This window comes from Lactuca serriola, chromosome 5 (assembly GCF_051521515.1).
Source record: "Lactuca serriola cultivar US96UC23 chromosome 5, Lser_US96UC23_V15, whole genome shotgun sequence".
Taxonomy (NCBI): domain Eukaryota; kingdom Viridiplantae; phylum Streptophyta; class Magnoliopsida; order Asterales; family Asteraceae; genus Lactuca; species Lactuca serriola.
Genome location: NC_136412.1, coordinates 326,115,285 through 326,140,388, shown reverse-complemented (window position 1 = coordinate 326,140,388; position 25,104 = coordinate 326,115,285). Strand labels below are relative to the sequence as shown.

The 25,104-nt window shown below is 34.8% G+C and overlaps 1 non-coding gene and 1 pseudogene across 1 annotated transcript; both read left to right on the top strand.

Annotated features, from left to right (window-relative positions):
* The first annotated feature begins 18,137 nt into the window (after positions 1 to 18,137).
* Positions 18,138 to 18,220, top strand: TRNAL-UAA (transfer RNA leucine (anticodon UAA)). Its single transcript has one exon. It is a non-coding gene; the product is annotated as a tRNA-Leu (tRNA).
* Positions 18,221 to 18,685: 465 nt separating this feature from the next.
* LOC145050945 (cyclin-dependent kinase F-4 pseudogene) lies at positions 18,686 to 19,630 on the top strand (annotated as a pseudogene).
* The last annotated feature ends 5,474 nt before the right edge of the window (positions 19,631 to 25,104 follow it).

The following is a 25,104-nucleotide window of genomic DNA, read 5'->3' as shown; positions in this document are numbered from 1 at the left end:
ATTGTAAGTCAAATCTTGGTGAGTTCCCTCAAAATACCACATATCACAACATACATACAAGCATACATATGATGGCCTTCAGTCTAAGACTAGTCTGCCCCAATCGCATGTAGCATATAGTTGGTACGTGTCTGGCCTTCAGCACACTGCTGACCCGCCCTGGTATCTTGGCCTACCATATAAATATGGATCGCCTCAATCCACCACAAGATATGTTGGCATATATAACAAACAAACAAATAAGCAAACTACCAACACAAGCAACTACACTAGTCTACCTATCTAATAGCCCACTACATCATACAAGGTCTCATACAGCACACTACGCCACAATTGATAGATCACCAAATGAATGAATAGTTGTATATAAACAGAAGTGAGATAGATAGTCAAACATGTGATCCCACTCTAGAGCCACAACAAACAAATAACATGCAAGAAAGCCTAGATCAAGAGTTCTCAAGCTATCCTACATGACTACATATAACCCCTAGGGCACTCAACTGGATGACCACCAACCCACTGATACTTTAACCAACATATCACTACCCCTTATATCCTACAATGCAAGGATATACATCATAACACATATTATAGTGAGGAAACTCACCTGATACGCAGAACTGGAAAACACTGCTACATTCACGACTCCTCGTACTGGACAAACCCACAAACCGACTATCACCCAAAAAAGGTCAAAACTTAATCAATCAACCCAAAGCCTTTAAGTTAGACCCAAGGTTAAATTAGTCAAAATTCAATGGTCAAAGTCAATCTCAGATGACCACCACATTGTGGCCAAGCATAGACCACATCATGGTAGCCTCACGATAAAATTGTCGTGACAGTTATGCATGCTTATATGTTTATCGTATGAGGTATTTTGGGGGAAACTCACTAATCTTTATGTTTATCCAATTGTATATTGTTTCAAGTATCATGGACGTAGATGGGAAGGCGAAGGCGAGACTGTACCCACTCATTAGCAGCATCGAGGATTCCACGTTTTCTATGATACTTATATTTTTAATAAACGTAATTTGGAATAGACAGTTTTCTTAATAATGGATTTATAAATCGGGAAGTTTTAACTTAATAAAAATTAAAAAAAAATGTTGTGAAAACGGGACGTTACACCCTAACTAATATCTAATTTCTTTTATCTCTTTCTACCCGTCCTACCCAATACATTATGAGTACAATACAAATTCATATATATTATATTTTAGGAAAAAATCATTATCTCATATAACACGGATATCATGAACTCAGATAATAAGAACATATAACATTTAGGCAATTTAAATACTTGATATCTATATGTAAGCTAAAAGTATGCACTCACATGACAGAGGTAGGCGACTCAAAATTAAGATAGCGCTTCGTAAACACCCTAGATATTCCCTTGACGTGACCTAAGTATGATAAATATAAAGTTTTAGTCTAATGATCCTGGTGACTTAACTATAGTCTAGATCCTCACTAATCCTAATGTCTACATCAAGATCTAACAAGCAAGGATCAGTCAGGCAGGACAGTTGAGAGGCAGGGATCACATGGCTTCGTGGAAGGCTAAAACTAAGGGAAATGGGTTAAAATCGAGAGAATTTCGAGATAGAGGAGGATGGGGAGTGAGGAAACAAATGATTAGTCGAAGTCTTGAGGAAGCAAATGATTAGTCGAAGTCTATTTATAGCACAACTGCGTGTTGCGCCTAGTGTGAGCGTCGTGCACACCTGAGACGTTGCTCCTCTCATTTTTTGCCACGTGTTGCAAATATGGTGGTACACACCGCACCTTCTAGAAGGTGCGCGCCGTGCAACCCACCTGCGCATGATGCTTCTTGGAAAAATTAATAAAATCGTATCTTCTTCATACGAGCTCTATTTTCGACGTTCTTTATATCCATAGAAAGCTCCTGACTAGATCTACAACTTTCCTTTAAACTCTGTCAGCTAGTTTTGACTTCATTTTATTTATACATGCTTATCCTATTAAAGCCCGTATAAAATGCATATATCTCGCATCCGGCGTCCGTTTTCGATGGTTTTTTATAGTTTTGGAATCCTATTAACGAGATCTCCTTTTCTCGTTTACATTGTTTTGGCCAAAAATCAATCGATCTAAAACTCGATTTCTGTGTGCACACTGCTACGCTAAAATCTTAGAAAAATCTTATTATTCTTTTAATTTGAATTGGTTGGTATGGTAGAAATGTTGGATTAGTGTCTAACTCTATAACTATTTTGGTATGTACTTGACCCGATGGTGCATGGTCCTTTTGGGTTGTCTTCACCAAAGCAACTTGATAGGATGAATTATGGAGAGAAAGGATTAAATATGATTTATTAATATATTATGGGAATAATATATTAAAGGAGAAATCATATTGTTTAATTAATATTAGTCGATAATTAATTGGTAATTAGTTTTGTGACTAAAAGAGATTAATTAAACTTAAGGGACTGAAATTGTAATTATAAGATAATTGTAATTTACGCTATGGATTGCCTTATATTAAGGAGTGGACGAATTCTATGGGGAAACCCATGGGGAAATCGTCCAAGCCCTTAAGGAAAGGAATCCATGGGTTGCTTAGGGCTTAAGCATCCAAATTAGGGTTTCCTTGTTAGATAACCCTAATAGCCTCCTATATATATAGATCCCTTATGACCCAAAAACGTGGCTAAGCTTTCTTCTAGGGTTAGTACACGTTTTGGGAAGCCTCCATCTTATCTCCTCTTCATCCTCTTGCTCTTGGTGTTTGTGAACCATTAGAGGAGTGACATTTGTGACTCTAAGCTTTCTAAAGTCAATACAAGGAGGAATTGGATTGTTATTGCTACATAACAATCAAGGTAATATCTTAAACCCATTCTTATGTTAATATGATTACTTGTATGCTAGAATTAGGGTTTATAGTCTTGGATGAATTACATGTACAATAGAGAAACCTAGATCCAAACATTAGGGTTTGTATGAGCACATAGGATGTTCTTATGACCAAAACCCATCAGTGGTATCAGAGCCTAGATTGGTTTCTATTGTATTGATGCCTTGTATGTTGAAAAAATTCGTTTTTTGTGGTTCTGCTTGTTGAACTCGCCGAGTCTATAGATGAACTCGCCGAGTCTATAGATGAACTCGCCGAGTCCATGCTTGACTCGACGAGTCGGTTGGTCAGAAGGAGGGAAAACTGGGATTTCTTGTTGTTTTTGCTTGAGAATACTTGCCTTATCATATTAGATCAATATAAATCCGATTTTTTTGATATATATGACTATATTCTTGATCTAATTGAAGATATTTATCAATTAATAAAATATTTGTTTCCTTATGTGATAATTGATTAATTATTTTGATTAAATTGGTAAATTGTTTTGCAAGAAATCATTAAATAAATCAAATATGGATAATTATGTGATTAAATGTTAATTTAGATTATTTGTTATTTGATCCTTGTGTTATGAAATGTTTCATATTTTCCCCTTTAGGTTTTATAGTTTAAATTTGACCTCAAAAGTTTTGTTGTTTTGAAATTTAAATAGTTGAAACCCTAATGTTTTGAAAAAGGTTTCAAAACCTGCCCTCAAGTTTTGAAATTTAAATTTTTATTAATTGTTTAATTTTGATGTATATTTAAATTCTAAACTCTAATGTTTTGAAATGTTTCAAAACTTGCCCTCAAGTTTTGGAATTTAAAAGTTGATTAAAAGTTTAATTAGGAATGTTAAATTCTAAAACCCTAGTATTGTTTTGAAAAGAATTCAAATCACACCCTTATGGTTTTATTAATTAATTAAGGTGTATAATTAAAAGAGGCTTAATAAATCCATAAAGTTTTGGTTTACAATTTAATTGAATTAAAAGTATAATTGTTAAATTTGACCACCTAATATTTTAAAAGTGCAAAATATACCCTATACTATATATAACATTAAAAGTCTAACATTATATATATGTATGAGTAAAAGTCAGTCTTACCGTTAGTATGCCTCATTCACGAAGCTGGTCTATAAGGGGTGTTTAAGGAAATTGCCTATAAAATGGCGATTGAATGGGTTTCCACTCTTACCCACCGCACTCTTGACTAGTGGAGGGTCGTTAGCCGAATGGGTAGGATAGGACGAAACCTTCCATTATAAGTATAATGAATTACAAAAGTAACTAAATGTTTTACAAATTCCCAATATTAGTTACTTAGGCAAAAGTGAATTGATGCAATTCCATGAAATTACACTTTGTGCCCTTGCGAAGACGTTAGTGGAGCGTGTGTGGTTTACCGACACACTAAATGGTTATAAGCAAAAGTAGCAAAGGGTGACTCAATGTTGTCATAGTTCGGTGGAGCGTGTGTGGTTTACCGGCACATCGAATAGGTGACTGTAACATGTGAGGGCACCATGTAAGTTTGCATGGTTATTCACACCCACTTTGTGATCCTCAGCATCCCAGTCACAAACAAGAGGGGCATATCGAGATTTAAACATGCCATTGAAATGTTCAATGAATCTCATAGGATCTAGGATTTTTCATAGATTTAATACTTAAATTTCTTTTTCGTTTTTCATGGTGGAAATTAGTGAATCGTCATTCACTTACCTTCAAATGTTTTGCAATTTGGGTTACGGCATCCCTCTCCCGAGTTGTAGGATATTGTGTTGGGTCCTAGACTTAGTATCTCATTTGGGTGATTTACTAAGTAGTCAATCAATCAACTAACTTGAATTCATTTTCTCCCGTTTTGTAGATGTCAAAGTTCGACAACTATGGTCTTCCCAAATCCCATGGAACAAGCATTCCACATGAAGATGGTATTCCACGATTCGATCGAGGAACAAGAAATCATGCTTCACTTCCTCCACCTCCTCCAATTGTTCTCCCTAACCCACAAGTTTGAAGGCTTGAAAAGTTCAAACTCACTCAAGCCCTTTTGGCAAGTAAACAAAAGAAAGAAAGCCGGTGTGTGCACACGTCCTAGGGATGAAGTCACACATTGATAGGTTAAGAATGTTGGGATCCGTTGTCTGTGAGGAAATGGCTATTGATTGGGTTCTTCAGTCACTTCCTAACTTATATAGTGAGTTCGTAAGAGAGTACTATATGATGAACCGCGACGTGACCCTTATAGATCTCACCTATATGCTTATTGTTGTTGAATCAGCAATGGTTTGGCGCAATAGAAAAGCAAAGTTGATTGGTGAATCTGCCTTCAAAACCTTTATGGATATAGACAATGGAAACGAAAGACATGCTATGATCAAAAAAGTTTGATCATAAGAGAAAGGCAATGTCTGAAGTAGTTCCATGTCATGTTCCAAAAGAGTCAATTTGCTTTTATTGCCAAGAGAAAAGGCATTGGAGACGAAGCTGCCCCATTTACCTAAGAGATCTAAGAGATGGGAGAGTCGAAACGTATGGCTCTAATATAGGTAAAATCCATTAACTAACTCTTTTAAGCTTCTATTCTAGATTCTTAATACATAATGTGATAAGATCACAATTGATGTTTTGTAGGATCGAAGAAAAGAAAGGAAGCTTAAGGGAAGAAGTGAGCAGAATCTAACCGTGAAGGAATGGATTTCGATCGCATTTCTCGAAGATTAGATTCTTGAGCTACTACTTAGAGTTAGAATTAGATTGCTAAGAAAGATGTATTAGCATAGTTTTTCAATGAATTGCATTGTAAGGACAAATTTGTCCGCAATAAAATAAATTTTGATTTTATATTATTTATTTATCCTTGCAATGGCGTATATGAAAAATTGATGTTTGAATGTTTCTATTATTAGCAATAATGGATTTGGTTCTTATTATGTTATTTATGGGAAGTCGAGAATTTACCAAATAGGGAGAGTTTCTCCTCGCCCAAGTTTCAATTGGACAGAAACTTGGAATCATGCAAATTGGTTGCACGATGAATGAGAAATTTCATGTTTGGAAATTAGACTAATTCATTGACAAAGTGTCAAATGAAGGACTAGGAGATCGAGTACACAAAGTTGTGTGTTGATCAAGTCCACCATAAGAGTAACAATGATATTCGTCATGATTTACTAAAGGTTTAGTAAATATGATTATACTTACAAGATTAAGTGTAATTATGAATTGATTGAAAAAGTTTAGATCAATAGCAGAACGAATAAGAAGAATCAAGTAGGCAGAAAGATAAAAGTTTCTCCATTCTAATAAGAAGGGAGAGTACCTTTTATTCTTTATGATAGGTCTTAATGATTAAGAACCATATCTCAATTGATCCTCTAAGTGAGTCTTAGTACAATTGTATGTTTAAGAAGAGAAATCAAGAATTGAAGAAATGGTTAAATCAAGAAGTCAATCATACTTTGTTCCAAAACAAGTCTTAGAGTTAAGATTGTGACATTGAGTGATAAGTATTAACAAGGTTTATAACATTCATCAAATGTGGAAAGTTGTGATGTCTTGGATAAGACAAAGACCAACTAGGTCCAATTTATGAAGTGTTTTGATAAAAACTACACTAACTCTTGAATATTTGTCTGTCAAGAAATATTGACAAGAGAATCTTATATGTCAAGGAGTCAGTGGGAGTCTTAATGGTCTTGAAAGGTTTCAAGAACAAATCAAATAAACCTTATCGATCATCACTAGCACACGAGTTGAGGTTTACAACCTATCGTGTTGACACTATTTTGTTTCTATGCCATTCCAATTGAGTTAATTATGCATGTGAGTTCTCGTTTGAATGCATAAAAGGCAAGGACCTTGATCAATGGAAAGTACATTGATAAGAAAAAGGTGAGCTGCTAGACTACTTGGAAGACATGGTGGGCAGCTGTGCTACCATAAGGAAAGAAATCAAGATTAAGAAATTTCGGTCCATATGAGTTTGAATTTGTCGTAAACCTTGATTTTGACAAATTCACATGGATAGGAACACATACACCATTAAAATCTAAGTGTCATAAGATTCCCTCCTTCATGAAAATGACTGTGAGGAAATGCTTTCACTAAGAAAGATTTTAAAAAGATAGTGATTGTGAAATTGTATTCTCGAATTCGATTATGGTTACGGTATCCCTTTCCATGATTTGAATTGTGAGATTTGACAAGTTGTCTGAATTGTTTAAGACATGCATATAAACTATCTAAGGCAAAGGTGTATGAGTTTAAGAAGCCTTGATAAAGGATTATCAAAGCACTAAGTATTAGAAACATGAACTTATGAAATTCAATATGTATTGTTTTCTGGAAGTTAAGTTGATGTATGAATACATGTCAAAGCTAGTGGGAGCATAAGTGTTATGTTTATAATAATCATCATGATAGTGGGAGCATAAATGTTATGATTGTATGATTATTAAGGCACGTATTGCAAATTGGCAATATTAATTATAGAAAACAAGAGTTATACCTTGAAAAGTCGTAAGGGTTGTAAAGTTGTTTTGCTATAATTAAGGGAGAGAATATTATGCTTCATTTCAAATCTAAAGGCTTAGGTTGAGAAATGTTAATAAATTTAATCAAAGGTACATAGTGTGTTCTTAAAATTTTGATTATGATTACGGCATTCCTCTTCAGAATTCGAATTTTGAGAACATAGCAAATAAAACATTATGGCAAAAGATTGATAAAGTATCAAATCTTTATGTAAGACATTATGCATCGTGTCCCATACGCTTCGGGTATAGGATTGATTGCAAATGCTATAATATTTGACCATTCTAAAATTTTCCAAATGTCTAGCGCATTTAGAGGGAAAAAGGACGAGAATCGGTTTTGACTAAGATAATTAAACAACTATCAAAGGACAATCCAAAGTTCGCCGAGGATCGGTCGCTTGTGAGTAGTTAGAAGTATGATATTGGATGAACCATATCGACATTATTATGAATAGATAAGATTCTATTAAGAATGAGTTGTCATTTGGAAGATATGGAAACGTGTCCATATTGGGAATTGAATATTGAAAATATATGTCTAGATTAGAAACTTTTATGCAAAAGGATGTTCAAAGGAAAGTACTTTGAGTGAGAGACATCATATATAAGGAATTGTATTGTAACAATCTCCGATAGAGGACTTTGTAATTTCATTGGCAATAGTCTTTGTGACTTTGGTGCAATGATATTACGAAAGGATCATTGCATAAAATGTTAGAATCTAGCATATTCTATAAGTAGCAAGAATTTGATATTCTTTCACTTATGGAAAAAGGATTTGGAGTTGTGAAATGAGAATAATTGGAAATGTGCTCAATTTGGTCTATTTCACAAAGTAAGAACCATAGGTAAACATTATGTGCATGCTAGGAGCATGGGACAAGTGTAATAATTCAAGTAAGAAGTTAATTACCCGAAACAACAAATAATGAGTAATCGATATGGTGATAAATAAAAGGTGTTTTATTTATGCTCAAAGGGTTGAGGCCATATGGGATTAGTATTATTCTTGTGTTTCACTTTGCATGTTTTGACTTCCTAAATAATTTAATTGGTTAAGAACAGTCAAATTATTTGAACGGGCCACAGTCGTTCATATGTTGGAAGTAGGTATGAATGAAGACTGTCATGAATTGGTGTGTGGAATGTCTAAAAGAGTATTAGACATAAGCAAATGTTTGCTGCAACGTTCATGAGTGCTTATGAATATGAATTTGAGCATTGGATTAAACCTACGCTCACTTAGATCACTCCATGGATTATATCACGAGTGATTGGTGAGACGATAACATCTTATATTCTTGAAACCGATATGTGTGAGTTGTATCTTGCAAATCGGTTGCACATTGATAATATGTAAACGCACTAGTAACTTGGTGTCATAAAACATATTGTTGTGTGTGATTCGGTGAGTGAGTGCAAGAGAGCATTGAATCAAAGTTTATCCGTTCCTTTTATCCAAAGTAGGATAAAAGCGATATCTTTGGGCCCCTCGATGATTTAGTGGTGACAAACGTAAATGCTCGGCCGGACTAGGGCTAATTTGATTTGTTCAATTAGTCAGTCATCATAAATCAGAATTCGAGAAATAGTACAAAGAGAATGATTTGAAATCATGTCTCATATGATATCTAGAATGGAGGAATATATGATCCCTTATCTAAAGGACACGCGTATCTGATATGATCAGAATTGACAGCGGCTTTGGAAAGCTACGACTGCATATCAGGATCTGAAGTCATACGCATAATAGTTATTAGACTTATCCAAGTGGGAGACTGTTGGATTAGTGTCTAAGTCCATAACTATTTTGGTATGTACTTGACCCGATGGTGCATGGTCCTTTTGGCTTGCCTTCACCAAAGCAACTTAATAGGATGAATTATGGAGATAAAGGATTAAATATGATTTATTAATATATTATGGGAATAATATATTAAAGGAGAAATCATATTGTTTAATTAATATTAGTCAATAATTAATTGGTAATTAGTTTTGTGACTAAAAGAGATTAATTAAACTTAAGGGACTGAAATTGTAATTATAAGATAATTGCAATTTAGGCTATGGATTGCCTTATATTAAGGTGTGGACGAATTCTATGGGGAAACCCATGGGGAAATCGTCCAAGCCCTTAAGGAAAGGAATCCATGGGTTGCTTAGGGCTTAAACATCCAAATTAGGGTTTCCTTGTTAGATAACCCTAATAGCCTCCTATATATATATATATATATATATATATATATATATATATATATATATATATATATATATATATATATAGATCCCTTATGACCCAAAAACATGGCTAAGCTTTCTTCTAGGGTTAGTACACGTTTTGGGCAGCCTCCATCCTCTCTCCTCTTCATCCTCTTGCTCTTGGTGTTTGTGAACCATTAGAGGAGTGACATTTGTGACTCTAAGCTTTCTAAAGTCAATACAAGGAGGAATTGGATTGTTATTGCTACATAACAATCAAGGTAATATCTTAAACCCATTCTTATGTTAATATGATTACTTGTATGCTAGAATTAGGGTTTATAGTCTTGGATGAATTGCATGTATAATAGAGAAACCTAGATCCAAGCATTAGGGTTTGTATGAGCACATAGGATGTTCTTATGACCAAAACCCATCAAGAAATCCATAAATTTGGAAACTTTATAGATCATCGAGGTCCTGTTGTGGTTATATGTCTTGGATATGAAGAATATTTGAATTTTGAATCCTTGCATGAGGTTTTGACCTTATTTTCTTCCATTTTGACTTAGTTGGAGTTCAGGACATGCATTGGATATACATGTCTACTGAAACATCACAAAAATAAGGTCCCAAAAATTTTGTTATGAAAATTTATGTAAACCCACAAATCAACCATAGTCATAAAGAAAATCATGTATCATGTATCTCAAAACATCATATCAAATACTATGTCAAAATCATGTGAGATAAATATCAGAGTCTAAGACATCCCAGGCCAAAAATGCGGTGTGTGTCATGTGATCATCCCGAGCCCTTCCCCTTGCTAGTGGAAGTACCTAAAACCAAAACTAAAAACTGTAAACATGAAGCTTAGTGAGTTTCAAACTACCACATACCATACAAATATCATGTAACTAGGAGATACGGTCCCCACCCATTCTCATGGAGATTCGGGCCTCGTCCACACTCCGCTGTCTAAGAGATTTGGGCCCCTTCCACACTCTGCTGTCTAGGAGATTCGGGCCCCGCCCATACTCCGCTGTCAAGGAGATTCAGGCCCCGCCCACACTCCGTTTTCTAGGAGATTCGGGCCCTGCCCACACTCCGTTACTTACATGCATACAAGTATCATACAGACAACAAGTATATCTATCAAACAAACACATAACTATACTCAATTAACACTATGAGATCCAGGCCCCGCCCACACTAGACTGCTACGAGATTTGGGCCCTACCCACACTCAGCTACTAACATATCACATATACAGGTCGGCCTTGGTGCCTTTGACCCATTCCTACTAAAAGGAAACTTACCTCTCAAACTGAATGATGAACTCGTGTGTGAGGAATCTCTGTTGGCTACTCTCACAACTCCTCGGCTACCACTATATATTAATACTTAGTCAGAAATCCGACAATTTTACTTAGGGTAAAATGACCATTTTACCCATTGTCAAAGTCAACATTTTTGTCAAAGTCAACCTTCCAGGTTGACCTAACTCTCCGAGTTAGCCTATTGACTCCTCGAGTTCTAGAACTCAGAAACCCTAAAATCGTGACTCGGCTCGCCGAGTCACCCTATGACTCGTCGAGTCCCTAGGCTACCCATTATCACGACTAGACGAACTAACTCGTCGAGTCGTCCTCAGACTCACCGAGTCTTAGCATATTTAGAAAAGGGAAAATATGATCCAACTCATCGAGTTCCTTGACAACTCGCCGAGTTTCATGAACATCATTGAGGATCCTTGACCAGACTCGTCGAGTTCCCTTATGAACTCGTCGAGTCCCTTGCATATCTAACCTAAACAACTGATTTCACACTTATAAGGCTCCAAAATACAGATCCATATCGTTTTCATGGTTCATTTCTTTAAAGTTGGAGACTGGATGGCTTTGCACACCTCAAATGGACCCAAACTCAAGTTATAGCAACCTACTTCCATAAACATGACCATTGCTTGGACAAAAACGGGTTCAAAACCTCTTTTTTGGTTCTAGAGGCTAAATATCACAGGAAAATGGATTGCTTGGCATACAACCCATGGAGAGTAACTTATCCTTCTCAAAGGGATCAAAAAGACCAATAAATCAACACTAAAAGAGATCTAAGCTCTGGGTTATCAAGCTAAGAGCTTTTTACTTCCGAAGGTTGCCAAAGATGGATGAAATCCTGGATCTTGATCTTCTCCACAAGCTTGATGGCTCCAAGCTCTTCCAACTCTTTTCTATATCACAAAACCACACTCAAAACCTCAATAATCTCTCAAAGATGAAGCTCACAACGAATTAGGGTTTTGGAGGACAGGGAGGCTGGTAAAGGGGGCCCAAAAGGGGGTAAGTGGCTTAAATAAGGTGCAAAACCCCGAAATTAGGGTTTCCTCCTGACATACCTACTTGTCGAGTCAAGGCTTTGACTCGCCGAGTAGACCATTTAAATTCATGTGTCCAATCTGGCATCTACTCGATGAGTTAGGGATACCAACTCGTCGAGTAGATTTTACAAAATTAATATTAAATGAACTGATGCGTACCAAGAATGGGGCGTTACATCTACATAAAACTAATTTTTATGATCTTTTAGGATTAAGAAAGCCTTCTAGAAATTATGGATAAGTGGAGTAAATGATTAAGAGCTTAATGGATTAAGCTAGTCATGATAGATCCCACGACATGGAGACATAGCCTCTAAGGGGTGGTGTTTTGGTTTTCTACGAGTATTTTGTCTTGAGGCCACCACAACATGCCAGAAGCTTGATGACGGACAATTGTAAGACTTTTGACTGTTGACTTTGACTTTGGCCGTTGAATTTTTGACCAAGTTGACTTTTAGGCCAACTTGGGGGAATTAGGATCCTAGATTGAGGAATTGTCTATATTTGATGAATAGGTGACCCGTAGTACCAGTTCTTGTCTTCTAGGGAACTATGTAGATATCTGATACCTGATGATGTGAGTTTTCTCACTATAATTTATACTTCACTATGTGTCCTTATGGGTAGGATGTTGTTATGTTGTAGTGTAACATCCCAAAAATATGGATACAAATTTTGTTTTTAAATTCATTCCATTCATAAGAAACTAATACCAAGATATTCAAAAAAGTTGCGTTGTATCATAACATCATAATACAAATCCCAAAATCAGTAAGTGCGGAGAAATTTGGAGTGATGCGGTGCGATTAAGTCGGGGCCCTTCCCTTTCAAGCTAGAAGTACCTGAAACAGAAACTGAAAACTGTAAGCACAAAGCTTAGTGAGTTCCCCCAACATACCACATATTAATCAAACATACTACACAAACATACTGAACAACATAGTGCCAAACATATTTAGGTGTTGGCCTGCCCCTTCGGTTTATTTCAACCGGATACTACTAAGCAAATCTGGGTGATGGCCTACCCATTTGGTCTATCTCAACCGGATACTGCCAAACATATTTGGGTGCTAGCCTATCCCTTTGGTCGATTTCAACTGAATATCGGGTCTATTTCACCCCTACTACTACTACCACATATTATCATAACAATACATCACCGAGTCATCATGCAGATACAAACAAGACTGACAATCATCACAGAGATAATCATCATGGTATAACATAACTAGTGGTCTGGCCTTCATGCCTTCGACCCACGGCTACTGCGTATGAAGACTCACCTCAAACTGTGGATGTCAAAATGTACTCAACGGATGACTCATACACTCCACTCCCTATCGCACAAGCATAAAATCCAAATTAGCCATTTGGTCATATTCTAACCCGAAGGTCCAAAACCCCAATCTTTGACTTAAGGAAAAAAGGTTCATTTACCTTTGACTTATTGGGCCTCCTCCCTACTAGGCCCAAATCCCTAACAACCCAAAAGTACCCAAGCCCAACCAAAAAGGCTTCTAAGGCCCAATATGGCCCAAAAACATCTAATATGGTCCTAGGCCCCAAATGCATTAGTACAACAAGCGGGCTTGAGGCCCAATCTAGACAAGTCCAACGCCCAACAAAACCGAGAGCCTAAAAATTCATTTTTCCCACTGATTACGTACGCGCGGTATACTTAGCATGTACGCCTAGCATACGCTGGTGTTGACCTAGTACATGCAGCGTACATAGGAGTACGCCCAACGTACTAGTCAGCCAACCCAAAAACACCTACGTGACTTATTCTTTTTAAGACCTAATGCCTAAAACTTAGATCCAATCCCCTAGAAACGTCCTAATCCATAAAGTTGCAAACTTTATGCTTTTGCATGCATGAATGGGGCTCAAAACATGAATCAAGTCCATAAGCACACTTGGTTGGTCCCTAACACTTGTATGGTTAAGGCTTAACCATAAAGATCCAATTTTTATGGCTCAAAACACCTCCAAGAGCTCAAAAGGACATCTCAAATGGATTGATGTTCCTTAACTCCAAGAATTGAAACTATGGGACCAAAAGATGACATTTTCTACACTAAAAGTATATATAAGCATGAAATGGTCAAGGTTCAAACTTTATACATTTAAAGAGCTAGAAATGGTGCCAAACTTATGGATCTACAAGCTCCTTCCTTTCCCTTGCTTCTTCTCAAACTTCATTCTTCTTCAAAACCTTCAAAGATCACCAAAAATCACCAAGGTAAGCTTAAAAGGGCATGCAACATGGTTAGGTTTCAATTTTGACACTAAAAGGACAAAGGAGATTGAGAGGATGAAGACCATGAGGGAGGCTTAGGGTTTTCCCCTGCCATCAGTATGCTTAGCGTAACCCCACGTATGCCTAGCATACGTGGGAGATGTCGGCGACCACGATTCAGCTAGTACGCCTCGTGTACTAGCCAAAAGGACCATTTTTGTAAAGATTTTGCTTAAGGAAGGTTGAAAAAGGAAACTTACAAGGCCCGAATGTTACATTTAGTGTTCGATTATAATGGTAGATTTGTTATGATTACATGTGTTTTCTTGTTATTATTTTGGTGAATATGTTAATATAATTAGGGTTGTAAACGAACCGAACGTTCAGCGAACTGTTCATTGTTCATTTATGTTCGTTTATTTGATACACGAATGAACATGAACACAAATTATCGCTCGTTTAGCTAAACGAACGAAGATGAACAATGGTCTCGTTCGTTCAATTATGTTCATGAATGTTTGTTTATGTTGTTCGTTTACGTTCGTTCATATAAGTTCATTTTATGGTGACGTATGCTTAATTGTGTTTGATTACATTAGTGTATTATATATTCATTTATGTTCATATATCTTCAATTATGTTTTTTTTTTTTTTTTTTATCTTTGTTCATTTATGTTCATTTGTTTATGTTTGTTAACCATGTTCACGAACATGAACAATGTAACTTGTTAAATGAACGAACATGAATAAAAAAAACTTATCCGTTTATATGTTCATGTTCGTTTATTTATTCGGTTAACTTAAATGAAAGAGCATGAAGAATCCTCGTTCGTGTTCATTCGGTTCGTTTACAACCCTAAATATAATGCAGTTGGGTTGAGGCGGTACGACTTTGTGCTATAGGCCAACAAACCCGAGAACAATTCAGTCTTGTGTTGTGGGACCGGGGGAAATACAGTCTTATGACTATGGGCAATCCAATCTTATGATAGTGGGTCCGTGGACAATCTAGTTTTATACTGTGAATCTGGTGTGCATGCATTATATATATATTTTGTGTGGGGTATTTTGGGGGAATTGACTAAAATTTGGCTTACAATTGTGAATTTCAATGTTTCCAGGTACTTCAGATGATCAGGGCAAGGCGACGACATGATCATACAATAGGGCTGACAAATATGTACCATAGAGAACCAACTAACATATTACCAACCGAACCAATTAAATTGGTAGCCAATATGTTTGGCTGGTAATACCATGCAAATTAAGTTGTCTTGGTACGGTAACGGTATGAAATTTTGAATACCACGGTTGTACCATATCAACCAATATATATATATATATATATATATATATATATATATATATATATATATATTCATAAATACAAAGAAATATGAGTTCTCATATCTTCATGTTTTAATTAGAATAACAACTAACAAGTCTTAGAATTACTAAACTAACACATTGACCGACAAAATTCTTGATACTTATTGTTTGATGTGCACGAGATCGGTGATACATACACTAAAACTTAAAAAGGAATATTAACTTCTCATTCTTTTTACTTGTACTATTACCATTTGTTTCCTCTAGCAACTTGCTAGGGGTGGATCTCTTTTAATCCTTTTAGTGGTTTCCAAAAAAAAATACTACTAGAAGCGAGTGAAGCAATGGCCAAATGTTCACAAATTCAACTTATATTCATGTATAGTACATATTAGTTAAAAACTTTGGTATATACCAACCAAAATTGTTGGTAGCCAAATTAATTGGTAGGTACTGGTAGCAAAAATTTTATACCAACTATAGTTGGTACGGTACCCGGTTTGGAGAAAAAAAACTCGGTACCGTACTAATTCCACCCCTATCATACACATGCTCCTGCTAATTTATGTTTTGAGAGATTATTTGATATTCTAACTTCTATGGATTTGATTTGAAGACAATGTTTGATTATATTATGGTTTTATGAAAATGTCTTTTAAAAATGAAAATTTTTGTCATGGTTTTTGAGATGTCACACGATGTACACTCTATATTTTAAACTCATTCATGTCGTATAAGATCCGACGTGAGTTCTATATCACAATATTGTCATGTCATTTATTTGATAAATTTAGTGACTTTATTGTAGTTTAGGAATAACAGTTACTGAGAGAACAAGGAAAACTCGTCATTTGGTTTATATTGCAATAAAGATGTAAATATAGTGACTTAATTAAGAGGGAAAAAAATGTTGTATCAAAATCAAAATTTTCAGTTGACTTAGTGACTTTGTTGTAATTTACCCTTATGTTAATGTAAAATTGTTATATATATTTGGGTTTAATTCGGATTGACATTGGCTCCAACTTTGACAATGCTTCCTAGGTTTGATCTAAAATTTTCATCGAGATTGTCACATATTCGAGCATAGTGATCAATCAATTGCCATCGGTTAGTATAAAATATTAATGTCATTTCCCTTTGACGTCGACCTCTACTACGCTTTAAAAAGAATTATATAAAAGTTAGCTTTCATTTGCTTAATTTTTGTTTGGGATTTGTGAATTAGGTCATTGAAATAATGGTTATCAATCCAACTAGGGGTTATCAATGACCTAAGGTTGTAATTTTGTGCACAATTTTTTTTACTTTTCAAGGAGTCACTTGCCAAGTTAGTTCATTTCCCATTCAGGATGCATAACATTGAAATAGACACTTATTATAATCATTCTTTTTCCACTGCGTACTAATATCCTACAATGATTACACTTGAAAAACCTCAATTGGTATCCATTAGCCACATATAATTTGTTAAACAAAACTTGAACTATTTTGTGCTTTTTTCCCCAAGTATGATTCCAATTTACTCCAAGATATCATAAGGTTGTATACAAGGAATTGAACCCTAATTTCTTGATCTTCGTCCTTTGTTTTGTCAAACTCTTCATCTGAAGGGCTTAACCATCGTCATTAGATGATATTTCAGGCACTTTCATATATTATTATACCCATTCATCTAAAAAAGGATCACATATTATATTCTCCATTGGAGAAGCAACATACTCATCTTCATATGGATCTAAAGACAACCTATAAACTATCAAAACCAAATACATCAGAAGTTTACTGGACTCATCATTCGTTCCATTCAAACCATTCATATCAACTTTCAACTTCAACATTTAATGTTGAAGGCATTGGTGTCAATTAAAGCTTCGTTAAAGAATCAATGCAAACAACAAAATAAGACCTGCTAACTATATTATAAAAGACAACAACCTGAATTTCAAGTTGATTTCCTGTTGATAGTATGTTAGACTGATTTTACTGTCTAATCCCACAAACCTTTTCCCTTCTTGACATTAGAAAATCTTTTCTATAGGTGTTATCTCTTGTAGGTTAAAAGAACGGGGTTGAAGCTTGAAGCTTGAAGGTAAGGGGCAAGCCACATTGGTTTATGAGAACGGTTTAACCTAGGGTTACCGGATAAAATAGATAATTTGGGAGGTTTCACAAAAAATAATAGTTAAATGTACTATTAAAAAGTTTTTTAAAACATTAATATATAATATATAGGGTTTTCTTATAAAATTTTCCCCTTTTCCTATATCAACATTTCAAGTGGCTCCATAAATAATAATTAGTTAAAACAACGTTATTGGAGAATAATAATGTTTTATCACAAAAAATAAATATATATCAAAGGTTTTTCAATAATAATAATAATAATAATAATAATAATAATAATAATAATAATAAGGGCTTTCTTGGAATTGAAACTACTTGATTTAAGTTGAAAATGGCTGGTGCACAAAATAACGAACCGGGTTGAACTTTAAAGCGTATCAAACGGAGAATTTGGATTCCTAAAACGAATCTTTAGCAAATGTGCAATATAAAACACGTATTAGCTGGTTTGCCCGAGAGGTTAAGGGGGAAGACTTAAGATCTTCTGCACATAAGTGCGCATGGGTTCGAACCCCATAGCCAGCAAATATTTTATGATTTTTTATTGTTATCTCAAAACCCTAGGATTTTCAGGGATTTGGTTAATTTTAAATTCCAAATTTGTGTCGTTGTTTGTACATTTTTATACGATTGCTTAACTACTTCTGGGAATATGAATATCTGGAAGAGCTACCTTGGAGCCCAATCAATCTTCTCATAATAGGAAAGTAAATCGATTAATTGATAGATCCTAATTATGATAACTCAAACTCCTAATTAACCCAGAATCTTTCCATATCTGAAATCTCTCACAAACTAGTATAAATAATACTATCTACTTCCACAATCCACATTCACAAATCACAATGCACTACCGGACATATCCTCCACATCTCTTCGTTTTCCATCCCCATTGTTGAGCCTCTTTTTCGATCTTTTCGAAGTGAAAAAATTCTTTCACTTCTTCTTCCTCGTTTGTGTTTTTTCGTGAGAAAGAAAGTGACATACATAATGGAACAGTATGTCAAAATCAAGAAACTTGGGGAAGGATCATATGGGATTGTCTACGAAGCATTGAATAAACTAACCGGTGAAGTAGTGGCGATCAAGAAACTGAAGAGAAAGTGTACCTCGGAGGAAGAATGCAAAAATCTGATAGAAGTCAAGGCACTGCGGAGGATAAAGCATCCCAATATCGTAAAGCTCAAAGAAATTAATGGAGAAAACGGTAACGTATTCTTGGTATTCGAATGCATGGAATGCAGTCTCTACGATCGTTTGAAAAATATCAGAATGGTGTCTTTTTCTGAAAGTGAGATCAAAAGCTTGTGCTTCCAGCTCTTTCAAGGTCTTGCACACATGCATGGCAATGGCTACTTTCATCGTGACCTGAAACCAGATAACCTTCTTCTTTCCAAACATCATGGCATCATAAAGATTGCTGATCTTGGTCAAGCTCGAGAGACAGATGGGGAACCTCCATACACCGATTATGTCACGACGCGCAGGTATCGTGCCCCTGAGGTTTTTCTCCGTTCTTCTGTACATGATCCTGCGGTTGATATGTGGGCAATGGGTGCAATCATGGCGGAGTTATTCACCCGTCAACCACTTTTTAAAGGTGATAATGGCGGAGAAGTATTGTATAATATTTGCAGTGTGATCGGAAGTCCAACAGAAAGCAAATGGAAATTGGGACTTCAACTTGCAGTTAATATGAATTATCAGTTCCCAGATCTTCCTGGTGTGCCTCTTGCGTCCTTGTTACCTTCTGCAAGCAGCGAAGCATTGTGTCTGATTGCTACACTTCTTTCTTGGAATCCATGTTTGAGGCCAACTGCTATGGAGGCACTTGAGCATCCTTTCTTCGATGATGTCACACCTCCAATACACGTGAACAACGATCTACCATGGAAGCGAGCGTTGTTGAAGCCGGCAAGAAGTTCGAAGATCTAGTTGAAGATATGATCGTACTTTTATGCTCCAAAAAAAATTAAGTTGATTTTTGAGATCGGAGAAGTAATTGTTTTTGACTTGGTAATTGCAGCATGCATAGATTCTATATAATTAGATAATCGGACGAGTTAATTGCAAATTTAGCGTTAATTTGGTTAATGGGTTTTAGTTTGCATGGATTCAATTTGTTTTTCGTTAATCAATCATAAAGATGGTTGTTGGTAATTAAAAGCTTGGCAATTATCAAATATCTAAAATCGTTCGTCATTTTTTTTTCTTTCGATAATAATATATCATTGTCCTTATATTCGATACAAGTTGTTATATCATGACTGTATTTGAAGGCTTTTAATAAATTTATCATGTTTTCTTAAATGAATATATATATTCTTGTTTCGTTGCCAAAATCAACATGCTAAACAGGATTTTATTTACATTTTTTTCAATGGTGAATGCTTCTGATATAAACAAGCAACTTATTTCACAACGTTTACTAATCCTATTTTGACCCGAAGGAGGTCACCCAAAATACATTTGTTTATTTTAAATCAGTAATAACTGTTCTAATGTGATCATAATTTGTTTAAAAATATAATAATACCAATAATTCTAAAACCAATAGTATCGAATTTCTTAATAACTATTTAGGTATAATATCACTTAGAACAATCTTCGATTATTTTTTTGCAAAAGTTTCTAAATCTATTTATAGAAATAAAGCATTTTGAACTTGTTTTATACAAATATGGCTTTGGGCCTAAGTTACACATTTTATTTTTAACCCCTTTAAGTTTTATTTTTTACAAGAGAAATTAAAAATTCTTTTATATTTTATTTTTATTATCCTTCTATCCACATTAAATGGTGATAAATGGTTATCAATTTCATTATTGTGATAGAGTAGATTTGATGGGATAGAAACATAACTACGAATAAAATATAATAAAATATTTAATTTTTCTTTTTATAAATATAGTTTTGGGCCCACTTCATTAATTATGGCACTGTTAAGTTTTAACCCATTTAAGTTTTGTTTTTAATAAGTTATTATAAATTAATTTTGATATTTTTGTAACTTTACCGAACAACAAATTATATTATACTATATATTAAATATAAATGAGCTTAGGAATAATGAATTTTATACATTTTAGATTTTTGTCACACATCTTTTCACTATTGACACATTTAATCCCTATAATTTTTTATACAAAAAGGTCCGCGTGAGATCTTTTTTACGAAAACAATCCCTATATTTAAGATTTTCATATGTCGGCAAGTTTGTTTTCTGTGTAGAAAATAAAGTATAAAATTTTTCCCGTAATTTACAAAAAGGTCCTTATGCATTATTTTTTACATAAACGATCAATGTGTTTAAAAAAATTACAAAATAGTTCATATATAATAGAAAATTTACAAATTACTCCCTCCCCCCTCAGGTCGCAAATATATTGCCATGTTTCGTATCTATAATTTTTTGTTTTCACACTTTAACCACATGAGTTTTGTATATTCGTAGGTTTGCCCCCTACCGTAGTTACATAATTTCTTTTTAATAGTTCAATTAGTTGTTTTGTCGGTTAGCGAAATTAAAAAAGGACGAAATCATCATTATAATCTCATTTTCTAGTAGTATTTTTTTGGGTTTTTTGTTTTTTGTTTTATACTTTTTTGAAACTAGTTTTTTATTGGTTCTATTATTTATTGTACTTTTAGTAAGCAAAATTTCGTATATATCCTTATTAAACATCTAAATATCATATTTGTCCGACTTAAACTTTAAATATTGTATTTGTCATTCTTAATGTTTTTTAATATCATATATGTCGAAATCTATTTTTTTAGACAATTTTTATTGATTTATAATCTTTTTTTTATCATTTTAAAATCATTAAAACTAAAAAACATTTTTAATGAACAATTTTGTCCTTGATTCTAAATTCCAATACAACATCAGATTATGTGAATATTTAAATCGCAACCCACTTCTTCAAGTGAATCAAACCATAAACAACCCAGTAGGCTTAAGAGCAGAAAAGAAATGAGTTGTAGACCAATCTGTTTACCTCTAAAGGGATTATAGCCGAGACTCGTACTGAAGTATTACTTACAAAGAATTAAAACTATAATCACTTTCATTAAACCAGAAAACTAAAGTCAAACAAACCATGGATAAAACAACAAGCTATTATAATTGTTCTATGTATCTATTTTCGTCAACAACATGTTAACATGAGTTTTAGATACACATTGACAATATAGAATCAGATACACATTTTGCTTCAAATAATGTTATTAGGAAAGATAAATCTGTTGATTACCATAAAATCTATGATATCATAATTGATCAAGATACTATATACCAAGCAAATGAAAAGAAACTATGTATAAAAGGATTTATAAAAGGACCAAATGAAATATCCCAAAAATACGGTCCAAAAATTTCATTTTTAATCATTAAATAAAATCATAGTTATCAAACCATTCCATCAAAATACAAGTCAAAGTATTTCAAAACATTATTATCAGAGTTTCCAAATCAAAACATTAGAGTAAACATCACAGGCTAAAACATCTTGGTATGTTCAATGCAGTCGTCCCGAACTCTTCCCTTTGCTACCGAAAGTACCTGAAACCAAAACTAAAAACTATAAGCATGAAGCTTAATGAGTTCCCTAACATACCACATACCATAATTGATCAAGATACTAAAAACTACCGAAAGTACCTCTAAAGGGATTATAGCCGAGACTCGTACTGAAGTATTACTTACAAAGAATTAAAACTATAATCACTTTCATTAAACCAGAAAATCAAAGTCAAACAAACCATGAATAAAACAACAAGCTATTATAATTGTTCTATGTATCTATTTTCGTCAACAACATGTTAACATGAGTTTTAGATACACATTGACAACATAGAATCAGATACACATTTTGCTTCAAATAATGTTATTAGGAAAGATATATCTGTTGATTACCATAAAATCTATGATATCATAATTGATCAAGATACTATATACCAAGCAAATGAAAAGAAACTATGTATAAAAGGATTTATAAAAGGACCAAATGAAATATCCCAAAAATACGGTCCAAAAATTTCATTTTTAATCATTAAATAAAATCATAGTTATCAACCCATTCCATCAAAATACAAGTCAAAGTATTTCAAAACATTATTATCAGAGTTTCCAAATCAAAACATTAGAGTAAACATCACAGGCTAAAACATCTTGGTGTGTTCAATGCAGTCATCCCGAACTCTTCCCTTTGCTACCGAAAGTACCTGAAACCAAAACTAAAAATTATAAGTATGAAGCTTAATGAGTTCCCCAACATACCACATACCATACATACAATGTAACGCCCCGATTCTTAGGTATTGATTTATGTTGAATCTTTTTGGTCTTTGGGTCTACTTGACGAGTTGGCCGCTCTACTCGTCGAGTAGTAGCGGGATCGTCCACACGTTTTAGTGACCTACTCGCCGAGTCCAAGAAGGGACTCGACGAGTAGGATCTGGCAGATGAAACCCTAAATTTCGGGGAATTTCACCCTATTTAAAGGATCATTGACCTCCCCCAGCCTCCCCTTTACAACCTCTTGTCTCTCTTTAACCCTAACTCGAGTGTGTGCGTGTTCTTTGGAGAGTTTAAGCTTGGAGGAAGGATTTTGGGAAGGAATCACTTGGGAAAACATGATAGTTGAAGCAAGAGTTCGTGGGATTCAAGTTCTGCATCAGCAAGCACTCTCTTAAACGTGGTGGAGTTCGTGGCAGTGAATCGAGAGTTGGAGTTTATCTACCGAGTCGACATTTGCAAGATGAGTTATCTTCACTATACTAAGGGGTCTAAGGCACCAAGGCCGGCCCATTGGGTATGTTATCCTAGTAGTGTTAGTAGGTTGATTATGAAGTTAGTGTTGCATGCCAATGATTATGCCAGTTAGGTAGATCTGTAGGACTACCTGTGTTGTTCATGATTATCTGCATACTCAGTGGTTATGTTATATGATGATATGTTATGTAGGATGGGTTGAAGTGAGACTGCTTCGTGTGGTAAACCAACATACCCGGGAGCATTCCAGTTACGAGCTGAGGGAGACTCGTATTGTGGGCTCGATGGCAAGCCAGATGTGAGTTGTGGGCCGAAAGCAATCCAGACTCACACTGTGGGCCCAGGGAGGAGTAATCCAATCTGTAAAGCTCTGGACCCATTACATGATGTTTAATTTGTTATGATATTGCTTACTTGGTATGTGGATTGTATGTGTATCAGTATTTTGGGGGAACTCACTAACCTTTCGGGCTTACAGTTTCAGTTTATTATTTTAGGTACATCAGGGGATCGTGGCAAGGCAAAGAAATGATCGTACCGCTCCTCGTTTGGATGATTTGTTCTGGGATACTCTGATATAAAATACTTTTGGAAACTTGTTTTGTAATAACTATTAAATTTGGAATGCATTTTAAAAGTTTAAAATTGGCTTGATTTTTATGGGTGTTACAAGTTGGTATCAGAGCCTTGGTTTGAGTGAATTGGAGGAACATTCGTGTGAATCCAGTCTCAAATCAAGGAAAGGTTTCCAAAATGAGTTCTAAAATGGTTTTCAAAATGAGTAACAGAGGATGCATGGCGTACGATCAGTCGGAGCCAGTAAGTAGACCCCAAAATACCATACAGTTATTTGATTATGTGATATGTTAGTGTTGGGTTTTATACAAACAATCCTATGTGTACATGCAACCCTAGCATTGGATCTATGTTTTCACTATTAGATACACAACATTATGAACACATAATTAAATCCTAATCATGATTGCTATTTTCGAAATTAACCAAGAAGGTTAGATTACATACCTCTTGTTGTTATATTGTAATAACAACATAAATCTTCAAACCCAAAGTCTTGAAAGCAAGCACCACAAGTGTAGTGCCTCTAATGGCTCACAAACACCAAGAGCAAATGGAGAAGCAAGAGAGAGAGAGAGAGAAGAGGTATAAAATTCGTTTCTAGGAACCCTAGACAAGGCATGGACGAATTCATAAGCCTTAGGGGTCTTTATATAGGTGTGAGATTAGGGTTTCAGTCCTTATCCTTATCTAGTTGCTTGCCCACCAAGTAACAATAAGATAAGCCTTGACAACCCATATCTTTGGACGATTTCAAGGATACAAATTCTTTAGATTTCGTCCAACCCATATTAGGATAATCCTTACCCTACTTTGTAACTATCACATAATTACAATTCATCCCCTCTAGTTTAATTAATTACACTTGATCACAAAATTAATTCCTAATTAATTATTGACCAATATTAATTAAACAATTATGATTTCTCCTTTAATATATTATTCTTATAACATATTAATAAATCATAATAACCTCTCTCTCTCTCTATTATTTCTCTAGTCAGGTTGTTTTGGTGAAGGCAACCCAAAAGGACCATACACAATCAGGTCAAGTACT